This window comes from Ranitomeya imitator, chromosome 1 (assembly GCF_032444005.1).
Source record: "Ranitomeya imitator isolate aRanImi1 chromosome 1, aRanImi1.pri, whole genome shotgun sequence".
Lineage (NCBI taxonomy): Eukaryota > Metazoa > Chordata > Amphibia > Anura > Dendrobatidae > Ranitomeya > Ranitomeya imitator.
Window position 1 is genome coordinate 781,284,009 of NC_091282.1, and position 14,164 is coordinate 781,298,172.

Here is a 14,164-nt window from a genome sequence, read left to right on the forward strand (position 1 = left end):
TATGAACACACACACAAAATGCGCCACACACTACCACATGCTTGAACACATATACCACCCTCAGCACACATTTCACCACACATATACCAACCTCGCCACATAAAAGTCGAAACACAAAAGTCGCAGCTCAAAACTCGCCACGCGCAAAACTCGCCACATGCAAAAACTAGGCTCACGCAAAACTCGCCACAAGTGCAAAACTCACCTCATGGAAAACTCGCCACACGCAAAACTTGCACACGCGGAAAAATTGCCACATGCACAAAAGTTGCAACACATGCAAAAGTTGCCTCACACAAAACTTGCACATACTCAAAAGGCACCACACATAAAACTCGCCACGCGCAAAACTAGCCACGCACAAAACTTGCTGCACACAACTTGCTACACTAACCTGTCACATGCAACTCGACACACAAAAAGTTGCTACACGCATGTTGCCACACAAAACTCATCTCACAAAAGTCGGTACATGCATGTCGCCACACGCAACTCAACACACACAACTTGACAAACGAAACTCGCCCTAAAACACACACAAGTCTGGTATCCTTCAAAAATAAAAATCTGATTAATAAGCAGACAAACTACAAGAGCAACAAATGTACCATATAGGAAATACGGCAGCTGTCAGTCACAAGACCTGTCTATTATGTGTATGTGTGAGCTAATATATACTGCCAGGGGGAGGGCTTCCTGTTGGCTGGGGATTTATCAGGCTGCCAATTTAGCTTACAAATACTGAGGTAAAAATACTGAGCAAATAACGTGTGAACGAGGTCTAATACAGGAGGAGATGACACACAGGTATATACTATATACAGGGGAGATGACACACAGATATATACTATATACAGGAGAGATGACACACAGGTATATACTATATAGAGGAGGAGATGACATACAGGTACATACTATATACAGGAGGAGATGACCTACAGGTATATACTATATACAGGAGGAGATGACATACAGGTATATGCTATATATAGATGACATACAGGTATATACTATATATAGGAGGAGATGACACAGATATATACTATATACTGGGGAGATGACACACAGGTATATACTATGTACAGGAGGAGATGACATATAGGTATATACTATATATAGAAGGAGATGACATACAGGTATATACTATATATAGGAGGAGATGACATACAGGTATACACTATATACAGGGGAGATGACACACAGCAGGTATATACTATATACAGGGGAGATGACATACAAGTATATACTATATACAGGAGATGACATACAGGTGTATACTATATATAAGGGAGATGACAAACATGTATATACTGAGGTGAAAATGAGAGGTGTGAGGTGAAAATGAAAAGGTGTGAGTGCAAAATGAGAGGAGTGAGGGAAAATAGTGGAGTGATCGGAAAATGACAGATGTGAGGTCGAAATGACAAGTGTTAGGGGGGAATGAGAGGAGTGAGGGAGAAAATGAGAGGTGTGAGGGAGAAAATGAGAGATGTGAGGGGGAAAATGAAAGATGTGATTGGGAAAATGAGAGGCGTGATGGGAAAATAAGAGAAGTGAGGTGATATAACTAACCACAGATATTTACTATGCCCAGGCAACGCCGGGCTCTTCAGCTAGTTATATATATAATTGTATTTCTGAACATGTTTTTGTAAACAGCTAAAATAACAAAACTTGTGTCACTGTCCAAATATTTCTGGCCCTAACTGTATCTATTCTATTCTAACCTATCAGTGTGATTTTACTGTATGCGGCACATGAATTACCGGCTTTTCAAAGAACACCGGTGCGTAAAAATCGTACAGCACTCGCATGGTGCGAGTGCTGTGCGATTTTTTTTTTTTCTCACACCCATTGACTTACATTGGTGAGTCTCGTCCGAGAATCGCAGCAATATGCAGCATGCTGCGATTCTTTCTCAGTCCGATTTCAGCTGAGAAAAAAATCGCAGATGAGATGTAACTCATTGAATAACATTGGTCCGAGTGCAATCCGATTTTTTATCGGATTGCACTCGTCCATTTCTCGCACAAATCAGTATGAGCCCTTAGTCTGTGGATCGCGCTAGAGTTTAGGATCAGTATAGTAGTAGATGGATACCGGCTTATAGAAGCGCCATTAGACCGCAGGATGGTGGTATTATATGTATTCTGAGTATTGTATATTCTCTGTATATGATAGTAGTGCTATTTGGTCCCTGAATATTACTGTTATATGGGCTCATGTGATGGTATTATTTAAGCACTATATAGTTATTTCATTTGGTCACTGTATTACACTACTATATAGACACTATTAACCCCTTTCTGACCTCGGACGGGATAGTACGTCCGAGGTCAGATCCTCTGCTTTGATGCGGGCTCCGACGGTGAGCCCGCATCAAAGCCGGGACATGTCAGCTGTTTTGAACAGCTGACATGTGCCCGTAATAGGCGCGAGCAGAATCGCGATCTGCCCGCGCCTATTAACTAGTTAAATGCTGCTGTCAGACGCAGACAGCGGCATTTAAAGGGACACTGTCACCTGGATTTGGAGGGAACAATCTTCAGCCATGGAGGCGGGGTTTTGGGGTTTTTGATTCACCCTTTTCTTACCCGCTGGCTGCATGCTGGCTGCAATATTATTATTATTATTATTATTATTTATTGTTATAGCGCCATTTATTCCATGGCGCTTTACATGTGAGGAGGGGTATACATAATAAAAACAAGTACAATAATCTTAAACAATAGGAGTCATAACTGGTACAGGAGGAGTGAGGACCCTGCCTGCGATGGCTCACAATCTATAATAATGTAGCAGAGGCGATCGTGCTGTGCCTGCTTCTAGCCTCCCATGGAGGCTATTGAAGCATGGCAAAAGTAAAAAAAAAAAAGTGAAAAAAAAAAAAATAAATATAAAAGTTTAAATCACCCCCCTTTCGCCCCAATCAAAATAAATCAATAAAAAAATATCAAATCTACACATATTTGGTATCGCCGCGCTCAGAATCGCCCGATCTATCAATTAAAAAAAAGCATTAACCTGATTGCTAAACAGCGTAGCGAGAAAAAAATTCAAAATGCCAGAATTACGTTTTTTTGGTCGCCGCAACATTGCATTAAAATGCAATAACGGGCGATCAAAAGAACGTATCTGCACCAATATGCTATCATTAAAAACATCATCTCGGCACACAAAAAATAAGCCCTCAACCGACCCCAGATCATGAAAAATGGAGACACTACGAGTATCGGAAAATGGCGCAATTTTTTTTTTTTAGCAAAGTTTGGAATTTTTTTTCACCACTTAGGTAAAAAATAACCTAGTCATGCTAGGTGTCTATTAACTCGTACTGACCTGGAGAATCATAATGTCAGGTCAGTTTTAGCATTTAGTGAACCTAGCAAAAAAGCCAAACAAAAAACAAGTGTGGGATTGCACTTTTTTTTGCAATTTCACCGCACTTGGAATTTTTTTCCCGTTTTCTAGTACACGACATGCTAAAACCAGTAATGCCGTTCTAAAGTACAACTCATCCCGCAAAAAATAAGCTCTCACATGGCCAAATTGACGGAAAAATAAAAAAGTTATGGCTCTGGGAAGGAGGGGAGTGAAAAACGAACACGGAAAAACGAAAAAATCACAAGGTCATGAAGGGGTTAAACTAAGTGATAGTGGTGCCACTACTAGGTGGCAGGATTATGTGTAGCATGGTTCACGCACAAAGGTACCATACACATCAAATGTCTGGCCATAAATATTGTGAATAAAAGGTATTATATCAATGCCACATGTGTAACCAATGGACTAAAATATTTGTACATACAGTATTGGAGGATATGAAAGAAAAACAAAGGAAAACACCGAATGCAAAAGTCCAAAATATAACGTCTAAAAAAATATTTTATTTATGTCTTATATAGGTAACAACACAAGTGAGGTCAAGGTGGGGAAAAACAGACGGACACACCACAAAGGACAAGAAAACAATGCAGGGATGATAACTAGCAGCAACAATATAAAGTGTGAAGTGCCTATGTGCAAAGTTGCAAACATATGGCCTGATGATATCAGCATATATACATAAAATTGCTAATAAGAAGCTGCATATGTAGATCAAATGTAAAGTGCTGCACGAATAGATAAATATGGTAAATATAAGCAGATTGAGGCTATGTGCACACGATGCGGATTTGCTGCGGATTTTTCCGCGCAGAAACGCTGCAGATCCGCACTGTGATTTACAGTACAATGTAAATCAATGGGTAAAAAAAAAAACTTGTGCAGATAGTGCAGAAAAATCAGTGCGGAATTGCTGCGGATTTCAAAGAAGTGCATGTCACTTCTTTTGTGCGGATCTGCAGCGTTTCTGCATCCCTCCATGTTAAAAATCCGCAGTGGCAGTGCAGCGCCCCAGAGATCTGGTCGTTGCAGTATGACACTCTGCCGCTAAGGGGAGTGATGGTACGTCTGATGGCACTGAAGGAGTTCTACTGACCAGGTATCACCAGCACACATTACACTTCACACTCCGGCCACTAGGGGGAGAAAAAGGCTTTATTTATTGGGCCACTCCCAGGGCCGGGTTGGCCATTTGGCAATTCTGGCAAATGCCAGAAGGGCCTATCTGGTCATGGGCTGCCTTGTCTGCTACGTTGTTAACAGAATCGATGTTCTCAAGATATCTATACTGTTAACAGTTGTGATGGAGCACAAAGTTGCTGACTCCGTCACTTACCCCAGCAGGTCGCAGGTATCATTAGACATATTGGTCTTGTAGAAAATCTTCCTTTCCTCCATCCAGGGTAATATTAGTGATATATTCCATCTGGTTCATGGGGACAGGGACAACATGGGCCTGTGTGATTTCAAAATGCCAGGGCTGAATTTCAGCCCCAGTCTGTACCTGGCCACTCCTCACACTGGTAAAACTAGGGGTTGGGTAGGAAGTTAGTTAGAAGCTGGCTGGGTTGGATTCAGGCAACATCCCGTGGCAGGGGGTGTTGCAGGGAGAAGACACAGGGGGGTCCCTGTCGGGCGTGGGAACCTGGCAGGTACCTAGCGAACAGAGCAGAACGTTATGGAACCGCGCCTGCACTACCTTGCGGCGGTATCCTAAGAAAGAGACACGAAGCGAAGGGTATTCTGGAACAGTGAGAAACGAGATCAAGCACAAAGGAGAGCCAGTAGGAGTCGTGAGACCGAGGCAACATCCTACTGAGGCGCGTAGCCGGTGGCCGGAACACCGCGGAAGTAACTGACTTCAGGCCTTACTTCGAACTCCGCAGGACAGTTAATTATAGGTTGGCTGTCTACCTTAAATTTCCTACGAAGACATAGGGGGCAACGTGTGGAGAGGGGCGTCTCTAGGGTCCCGGAAGAGCTCCGAGCCTTCCCGTCATACGGGTGTGTCCTAGCCATAATATATCTGGGGGACGAGAAACTAGTAACATCTGGAACAAGAGAGAGAGAAAGAATTAGAAAGAACGAACGAACGAGAACAGAAGTTGTGAGGACTATTCCGAATGCTTAGCAGGGTAGAACTACAACACACAGGCGCTAGTGGTAGGCACTGATTTCCACCTGTAAAGGGAACTCTGGATGTGCCCATTGGACCGGCCGGTCTCAGAAAGCCCTGTTAAACGTTCTCTGGATTGCGGATCCTGAAGCCTTCAGTAAAGAGGTAAAGAGACTGCAACCTTGTGTCCTCGTTATTGTCTGCACCTCACACCATCGCCATCTACATCACTGGGAAGCCCTGGGGACACACTTCACCTGTGGGAAGGTATACCATCCAGCTGCCATTCCATCACCCCAGCGGACCCCAAGCAGCGTCGGTCATCCTGACCAAACACCACAGGTGGCGTCACGAAACCTTGACAGACTCCTATCTCCTTTTATTGGACGCCCCTTAGCAGGGTCACGGACCAGGTCCAGCCACCGTGACAATCCCAGAACTGAGACAGAAAGGACCGGTACCGAGTATCCTGTGGCCCTGTGTCTGGGGGCGCTCCAGCAAAAACTGCAGAAAATCCGCACAAAATCCGCATCAATTCCGCGGCAAATCCACACAAAATCCGCATAAACACCGCGGCAAATCCTCAGCTGGGGATTCTGCCAGGAGATGCTGATTTTGTGCAGAAAATTCTGCACCACATTTCCTAAGTGTGCACATAGCCTAAATAGTAAATATCTGCAGTTATATGGAGGAAAATATGGGACAAAGGAGATGGGGGGAAAAAGGGTGGGAAATAAAAAGGTAAAGTGTCTGTGCTGGAAGTGAAGTGATTAATAGTTTATGCACGGTCACTCATATAATGGGTGCAATTTAATTCAATAAATATTTATTAATATGTGCAAAAGGTATATAGAATGAATTCTCACATAAATACCTAGGATGAGTGCAGCAGGTCCCTTGGGTGCGCCCACCCTGATGGGCATTTCGGCGTCTGCCTTCTTCATGTATAGCATGGTTATATGAATACTAGGTGGCGGTATTATTTACATATTATATAGTAGTATTGTATGGATACTGGGTGGTGGTATTATTGACACTGTATAGCATTGTTATATGGGTACTAGGTGGCGGTATTATTTACTTACTGTAAAGCACTGTTATATGGATACTAGGTGGCGGTATTATTTACATACTACGGTATATCATAGTGTTGTATGGATACTGGGTGGTGGTATTATTGACACACTGTATAGCATTGTTATATGGGTACTAGGTAATGGTATTTATTGAATAGCACTGTTATATGGATACTAGGTGGCGATATTATTTACACACTATAGCACTGTTATATGGACACAAGGTGGTGAGCTTTTTTACACACTACAGCACTGTGATATGGATACTATGTGGCGGTATTATTTACATACTGTATATTGACACACTGTATAGCACTGTAATATGGATACTAGGTGGTGAGATTATTTACAGACTGTATTGCACTGTGATATGGATACTAGGTGGTGGTAATATTTACACACTATAGCACTGTTATATGGATACAACGTGTTGAGATCATTTACACACTGTATAGTACTATTATATGGATACTAGATGGCTGGATTATTTACACACCGTATAATACTGTGATATGAATACTAGGTGGCCGTAGACTATAAGCCTGTGGATGGGAGAGCGCAGTGTATACGGAACCAAAATACCTGCTTACCTTACACTAAAGTCCCCAATGTGGAGCAGCAGAATGTTCAGCGCCATCTAATCAGTTTCATTATTTCACAATTCTTTATCCTGTTCTCGTTATATTTCCTGAATGATACAAGATGGTAAATGTGATAGATTGTGCAATCGGAGAGACCGGAGACATTCGCATGAGCAGATTAAGCCAATAGACACTGTGTAGGTGGGAGGTTAATTCTTTAGCGCTCCCCATTCCTCTCTACACCAGTGTGTCCCGTATCCAGGCATCTTGCAGCGGCAGATCACGTTTTCAGAATTTCCTCAGTATAGCACTAGGGGGAGAACCTACGGCTATTTCTGATCCAGGCTGTGGAGTCAGAGTCGGTGTCCATTTTGGTAGAGTCGGTATAAAATAGAGCGACTCCGACTGCTATCATATATATACATTGGGTGCAGTAGCACAATGCAGGATGTGCTGGAGAATGTAGGAAAGTTATGAAATGTCCTTTACATGTCTGTTCTGTTCCTGATCTCAGGATCTCGGCTGTTACTGGAGGTGACTCTGTGCTGCCCTTTATGTCCATGTGACCGGGGCTGCGTCTGATGCCTCAGTAATTATTATAATACTAATGAATTCTGCAAACAGAGCCTGCTGGGGACTGCAAGGACTGAATGTAGGAAACTCTGCTCTGTACCCTGATACAATAGGGTGAGCAAAGGATCTCCACGGTTGTACAAAAAGTCTCAGCACAACCCGCTGCCTCTGCCCTGAAACTTTTCTTCACTTTTAACCACATATTTAAGTACATGTATGTACAAGTGCTTCTCACAAAGTTAGAATATCATCCAAAAGTTAATTTATTTCAGTTCTTCAATAGAAAAAGTGAAACTCGTATATTATATAGTCATTACAAACAGTGATCTATTTCACGTGTTTATTTCTGTTAGTGTTGATGATTATGGCTTACAGCCAATGAAAACCCAAAAGTAATTAGCTCAGTAAATTAGAATAAGTAACAAAAAACACCTGCAAAGGTCCCTTAGTCTGTTTCAGTAGCTCCACAATCATGGGGAAGACTGCTGACTTGACAGATGTCCAGAAGGCAGTCATTGACACACTCCACAAGGAGGGTAAGCCACAAAAGGTCATTGCTAAAGAAGCTGGCTGTTCACACAGTGCTGTATCCAAGCATATTAATGGAAAGCTGAGTGGAAGGAAAAAGTGTGGTAGACAATGGTGCACAAGCCACCGGGATAACCGCAGCCTTGAAAGGATTTTTTAAGAAAAGGCCATTCAAAAATTTGGGGGAGATTGACAAGGAGTGGACTGCTGCTGGAGTCATTGCTTCAAGAGCCTCCACACATGGACGTATCCAGGACATGGGCTACAAGTGTCACATTCCTTGTGTCAAGCCACTAATGACCGATAGACAACACCAGAAGCATCTTACCTGGGCCAAGGAGAAAAAGAACTGGACTGTTGCTCAGTGGTCCAAGGTGTTGTTTTCAGATGAAAGTAAATTTTGCATTTCATTTGGAAATCAAGGCCCCAGAGTCTGGAGGAAGAGTGGAGAGGCCACAGTCCAAGCTGCTGGAGGTCTAGTGTGAAGTTTCCACAATCAGTGATGGTTTGGGAGCCTGTTATGGACCTGGTGGTTAGGAGCACCCGGAACGACCTGATGGTTAAACTAACACAGGACAAGCTCTGGGAAGTGGGAGCTCTGCTGACCGCAACCCCTAATCCTATCACACACACTAGAAATAGCCGTGGAGCGTACCTAACTCTGCCTAGACGCCTCTTCACAGCCTAAGAGCTAATTAGCCCTAAAGATAGAAAATAAAGCCTACCTTGCCTCAGAGAAATTCCCCAAAGGAAAAGGCAGCCCCCCACATATATTGACTGTGAGTTAAGATGAAAGTCACAAACACAGAAATGAAACAGGTTTCAGCAAAGGAGGCCAGACTTACTAAACAGACTGAGGATAGGAAAGGTATCTTTGCGGTCAGCACAAAAAACTACAAAAAGACCACGCAGAGTGTGCAAAAAGACCTCCGCACCGACTCACGGTGCGGAGGTGCCACTCTGCATCCCAGAGCTTTCAGCTAGCAAGGCAAAATCATGATAGCAAGCTGGACAAGAAAACAATAAACAAATAATTAACTAGCAGGGACTTAGCTTCTGCTGGAGTAGACAGGTCACCAGAAAGATCCAAGAGCGAACTGAACCAGTACAAGAACATTGACAGCTGGCATGGAGTAACGACCTGAGTGGAGTTAAATAGAGCAGCCAGCCAAAGAATAAACTACGTCACCTGTGGAAGGAACCTCAGAAGCAGCAGCTCCACTCACAGCCACCAGAGGGAGTCCATGGACAGAACTCGCCGAAGTACCATTAATGACCACAGGAGGGAGTTCGATAACAGAATTCACAACTGGAGCCATGTCATCTGCTGGTGTAGGTCCACTGTGTTTTATCAAGACCAAAGTCAGCGCAGAATCTATGGGGTATTGTCAAGATGAAGATGAGACACAGCAGACCCCACAATGCAGATGAGCTGAAGGCTGCTATCAAAGCAACCTGGGCTTCCATAACACCTCAGCAGTGCCACAGGCTGATCGTCTCCATGCCACACCGCATTGATGCAGTAATTAATGCAAAAGGAGCCCCGACCAAGTATTGAGTGCATTTACTGAACATACATTTCAGTAGGCCAACATTTTGGATTTTAAAATCATTTTTCAAGCTGGTGTTATAAAGTATTCTAATTTACTGAGATAATGACTTTTGGGTTTTGAGAAATAAACACTTGAAATAAATCACTTGGTTTGTAAAGTAAATTAACTTTTTGATGATATTCTAATTTTGTGTATATAATTGTGTATATGCACACTGAAACCAGAAGTTTCCATCCACTACATATGCAAATTGTCTCTTCAAAGAGGAAGAGAACTAGAACTCTAGTGCCACCTATTGGAAGTAGCAATCCTAACAGTCAATGTCGACCCTTTACCGAGCCCTGTCACATGACTTACGATAATAGCCAAACCAGAATCTCAATTTGCAGACACTGTGTTTCGGGGTACTGCCCCTCGTCAGTGCAAAGTGGAGATCTGGTTTGGCTGATTGAGAGGCGTCTGACCGGGATCCAAGAAGTATCATTTCTCTTTGTGGAGAGTGACATATTAAGCATGTCGAGGTGAGGAGACTTAAAGCCGCAATGCTCCTCTGGGAAATATGCAAATTGTCTCTTCAGAGAGGAAGAGGACTAGAACTCTAGTGCCACCTATTGGAAGTAGCAATCCTAACAGTCAATGTCGACCATTTAATGAGCCTTGTCACATGACTTAGGATAAGAGCCAAACCAGATGCCCCCCGAAACACAGTGTCTGCAAATTGAGATCTGGTTTGGCTCTTATCCTAAGTCATGTGACTGAGTTAACTAGAGACACACGTGTGGACAGGCTCGGACTGGAGTGTCTGGGGCCCACAGGGGGAATGGACTCTAGGGGCCCACCCTACAGCTATAAGCAAATATCTGTCAGTGGTTATCACCATTAGGGCTCATCTCCACTTGTGTGAGAAAACAACGGTCCGATTTACGGACCGAAAAAACTGATGTAACGTCTGCGAGTGCCATGCAAGTGCCATGCGAGTGTCATGCGATTTTTTTATCGCAACATCCGTATGACATCCGTATTGCTGTCCGATTTTTACGCACGGGTCTCCTTTGAAAAGCCGGTAATTCAGCGCAGAGTACAGTAAAATCACACTGACAGGTTAGATTAGAGTAGATATATACACATAGAATAGGTATATATACATATATATATGTCAGGGAGACACCTATATATATATATATATATATATATATATATATATTTATATTTAATGCAGCGCGAGACAGCTTTAAAGCTGGTAATTCAAAGCCTGGGAGCTTTCAAGGAAAGTTCCCACGATCTATGAACAGCCAGCAGAGGGCGCCTCACCGCAAATGCAGGTAAATATAGGTAATTGACCTACTTTACCTTCATTCCCTGGGGTTTTGCAGCGAGGAGTAGCGTTGCATTAGCAGAACTCCTGGCTGCAAAATGTTTTAACCTCTTCAGATGGATTTACATCGTTGGACTTTACAGATCTTCGGAAGGTATGTATATTGTTGGTTTATTATGTTTTTTTGGTTACAGAACGAGGGTCTTCAGTGATTGGATTGGGCGTTAAATAAAATATTACAACAACCTTTGTTTTTATTTCATTAAAATAATTTTTAATAATGTGTGTGGTTTTTTTTAACCCTTTCATTCAATTGGATTAATAATGGATAGGTGTCATAATTGACGCCTCTCCATTATTAATTAGGCTTAATGTCACCTTACAATAGCAAGGTGGCATTAACCCTTCATTACCCCCATATCCCACCGCTATACGGGAATGGGAAGAGAGTGGCCAAGAGCCAGAATAGGCGCATTTTCCAGATGTGCCTTTTCTGGGGTGGCTGGGGGCAGGTATTTTTAGCCAGGGGGGGGGCCAATGACCATGGACCCTCTCCAGGCTATTAATATCTGCCCTCAGTCACTGGCTTTACTACTCTGGCGGAGAAAATTGCGCGGGAGCCCACGCCAATTTTTTCCGCCATTTAACCCTTAAATATAATAGCTAAAACGGCCAAATTTTGCATATACACACTACTGACATTAGTAGTGTGGAATATGCAAAAGAAATGGTGATATGAGATGGTTTACTGTATGTAAACCAGGTCTCATATCATGTCGGGTTTAGGAAGGAGAAAGCAAAAGCCGGTAATTGAATTACCAGCTTTAAAGCTTTCTCACGCTGCATTAAATATAAATATATATATATATAGGTGTCTCCCTGACATATATATATGTATATATACCTATTCTATGTGTATATATCTACTCTCATCTAACCTGTCAGTGTGATTTTACTGTACTCTGCGCTGAATTGCCGGCTTTTCTAAGGACACGGGTGCGTAAAAATCGGACAGCACTCGCATGGTGCGAGTGCTGTGCGTTTTTTTTCTCGCACCCATTGACTTGCATTGGCGAGTCTCGTCCGAGAATCTCAGCAATACGCAGCATGCTGCGATTTTTTTCTCAGCCGACACAGATTTTTCTCAGTCCAATTTCGGCTGGGAAAAAAATCGCTAATGGAATGTCACCTATTGAAAAACATTGGTCCGAGTGCAATCCGATTTTTTATCGGATTGCACTCGTCCGTTTTTCTCACAAGTGGAGATGAGCCCTTATAGTGGAGCATCGACTGTAAAACACAGGCGGCTCATGCACATCTACTGTGCACCCCCATAACTGTGATGTACAATTACGGTAGTTTACATTAAAGGGGATTTTGGTTGAAACAAGTTATCACCGATCCATGGGCTCCACAGGATAGGTGATCGCTTAGGTCCGACCATTAAAAACTGCACCGATCGGAAGAATGAGAAAATTTTATCCCTGATAGGACACTTATCCCCATTTTAAAATGCAGCAAGTGGGATGTCTGACCACATCTCCATTCTTCTTCAGTGAGTGAATGGATCAGTGGTCAAGACGTTCATGCCACTCCAGTGGGGATAAAAGTTCCACATTCTGCTAATTGGGTCCAAGGGTCAGAGCAGAAGTCAAGCCTCCAATCCATTCATGACTGAGCTGCACAGTCCTGTTCTCAGGATTACTGGGGGTCCCAGTGGTCATTCCCCCAAAGTCAGTAAGTTATCCCTTCTCTTGGGGATCAGGGATAATGTGATTATTTGGGGAATAGCCCTATATCAGATACCTGACATATACAGGTCCTTCTCAAAAAATTAGCATATAGTGTTAAATTTAATTATTTACCATAATGTAATGATTACAATTAAACTTTCATATATTATAGATTCATTATCCACCAACTGAAATTTGTCAGGTCTTTTATTGTTTTAATACTGATGATTTTGGCATACAACTCCTGATAACCCAAAAAACCTGTCTCAATAAATTAGCATATCAAGAAAAGGTTCTCTAATCGACCTATTACCCTAATCTTCTGAATCAACTAATTAACTCTAAACACATGCAAAAGATACCTGAGGCTTTTATAAACTCCCTGCCTGGTTCATTACTCAAAACCCCCATCATGGGTAAGACTAGCGACCTGACAGATGTCAAGAAGGCCATCATTGACACCCTCAAGCAAGAGGGTAAGACCCAGAAAGAAATTTCTCAACAAATAGGCTGTTCCCAGAGTGCTGTATCAAGGCACCTCAATGGTAAGTCTGTTGGAAGGAAACAATGTGGCAGAAAACGCTGTACAACGAGAAGAGGAGACCGGACCCTGAGGAAGATTGTGGAGAAGGACCGATTCCAGACCTTGGGGAACCTGAGGAAGCAGTGGACTGAGTCTGGTGTGGAAACATCCAGAGCCACCGTGCACAGGCGTGTGCAGGAAATGGGCTACAGGTGCCGCATTCCCCAGGTAAAGCCACTTTTGAACCATAAACAGCGGCAGAGGCGCCTGACCTGGGCTACAGAGAAGCAGCACTGGACTGTTGCTAAGTGGTCCCAAGTACTTTTTTCTGATGAAAGCAAATTTTGCATGTCATTCGGAAATCAAGGTGCCAGAGTCTGGAGGAAGACTGGGGAGAAGGAAATGCCAAAATGCCTGAAGTCCAGTGTCAAGTACCCACAGTCAGTGATGGTGTGGGGTGCCATGTCAGCTGCTGGTGTTGGTCCACTGTGTTTCATCAAGGGCAGGGTCAATGCAGCTAGCTATCAGGAGATTTTGGAGCACTTCATGCTTCCATCGGCTGAAATGCTTTATGGAGATGAAGATTTCATTTTTCAGCACGACCTAGGGGGTCTTGTCAGGGAGTCACAAAAACACTGAACTTTAGGAAGGCAAAGTTTGACCAGCTTAGAGATGCCCTTAATCTGGTAGACTGGGACAATATCCTCAGAAATAAGAATACAGATAATAAATGGGAAATGTTTAAGAACATCCTAAATAGGCAGTGTAAGCGGTTTATACCT

General features: G+C 43.1%; 1 long non-coding RNA gene across 1 annotated transcript in view; it reads right to left on the reverse strand.

Annotated features, from left to right (window-relative positions):
* LOC138658111 (uncharacterized) overlaps positions 1-7,256 on the reverse strand; it is a 49,310-nt gene extending 42,054 nt beyond the window's left edge. Inside the window, exon 1 of the long non-coding RNA XR_011317348.1 lies at positions 7,167-7,256. This is a non-coding gene — a long non-coding RNA (uncharacterized lncRNA). The remainder of the gene's footprint in view (positions 1-7,166) is intronic.
* Positions 7,257-14,164: the final 6,908 nt, after the last annotated feature.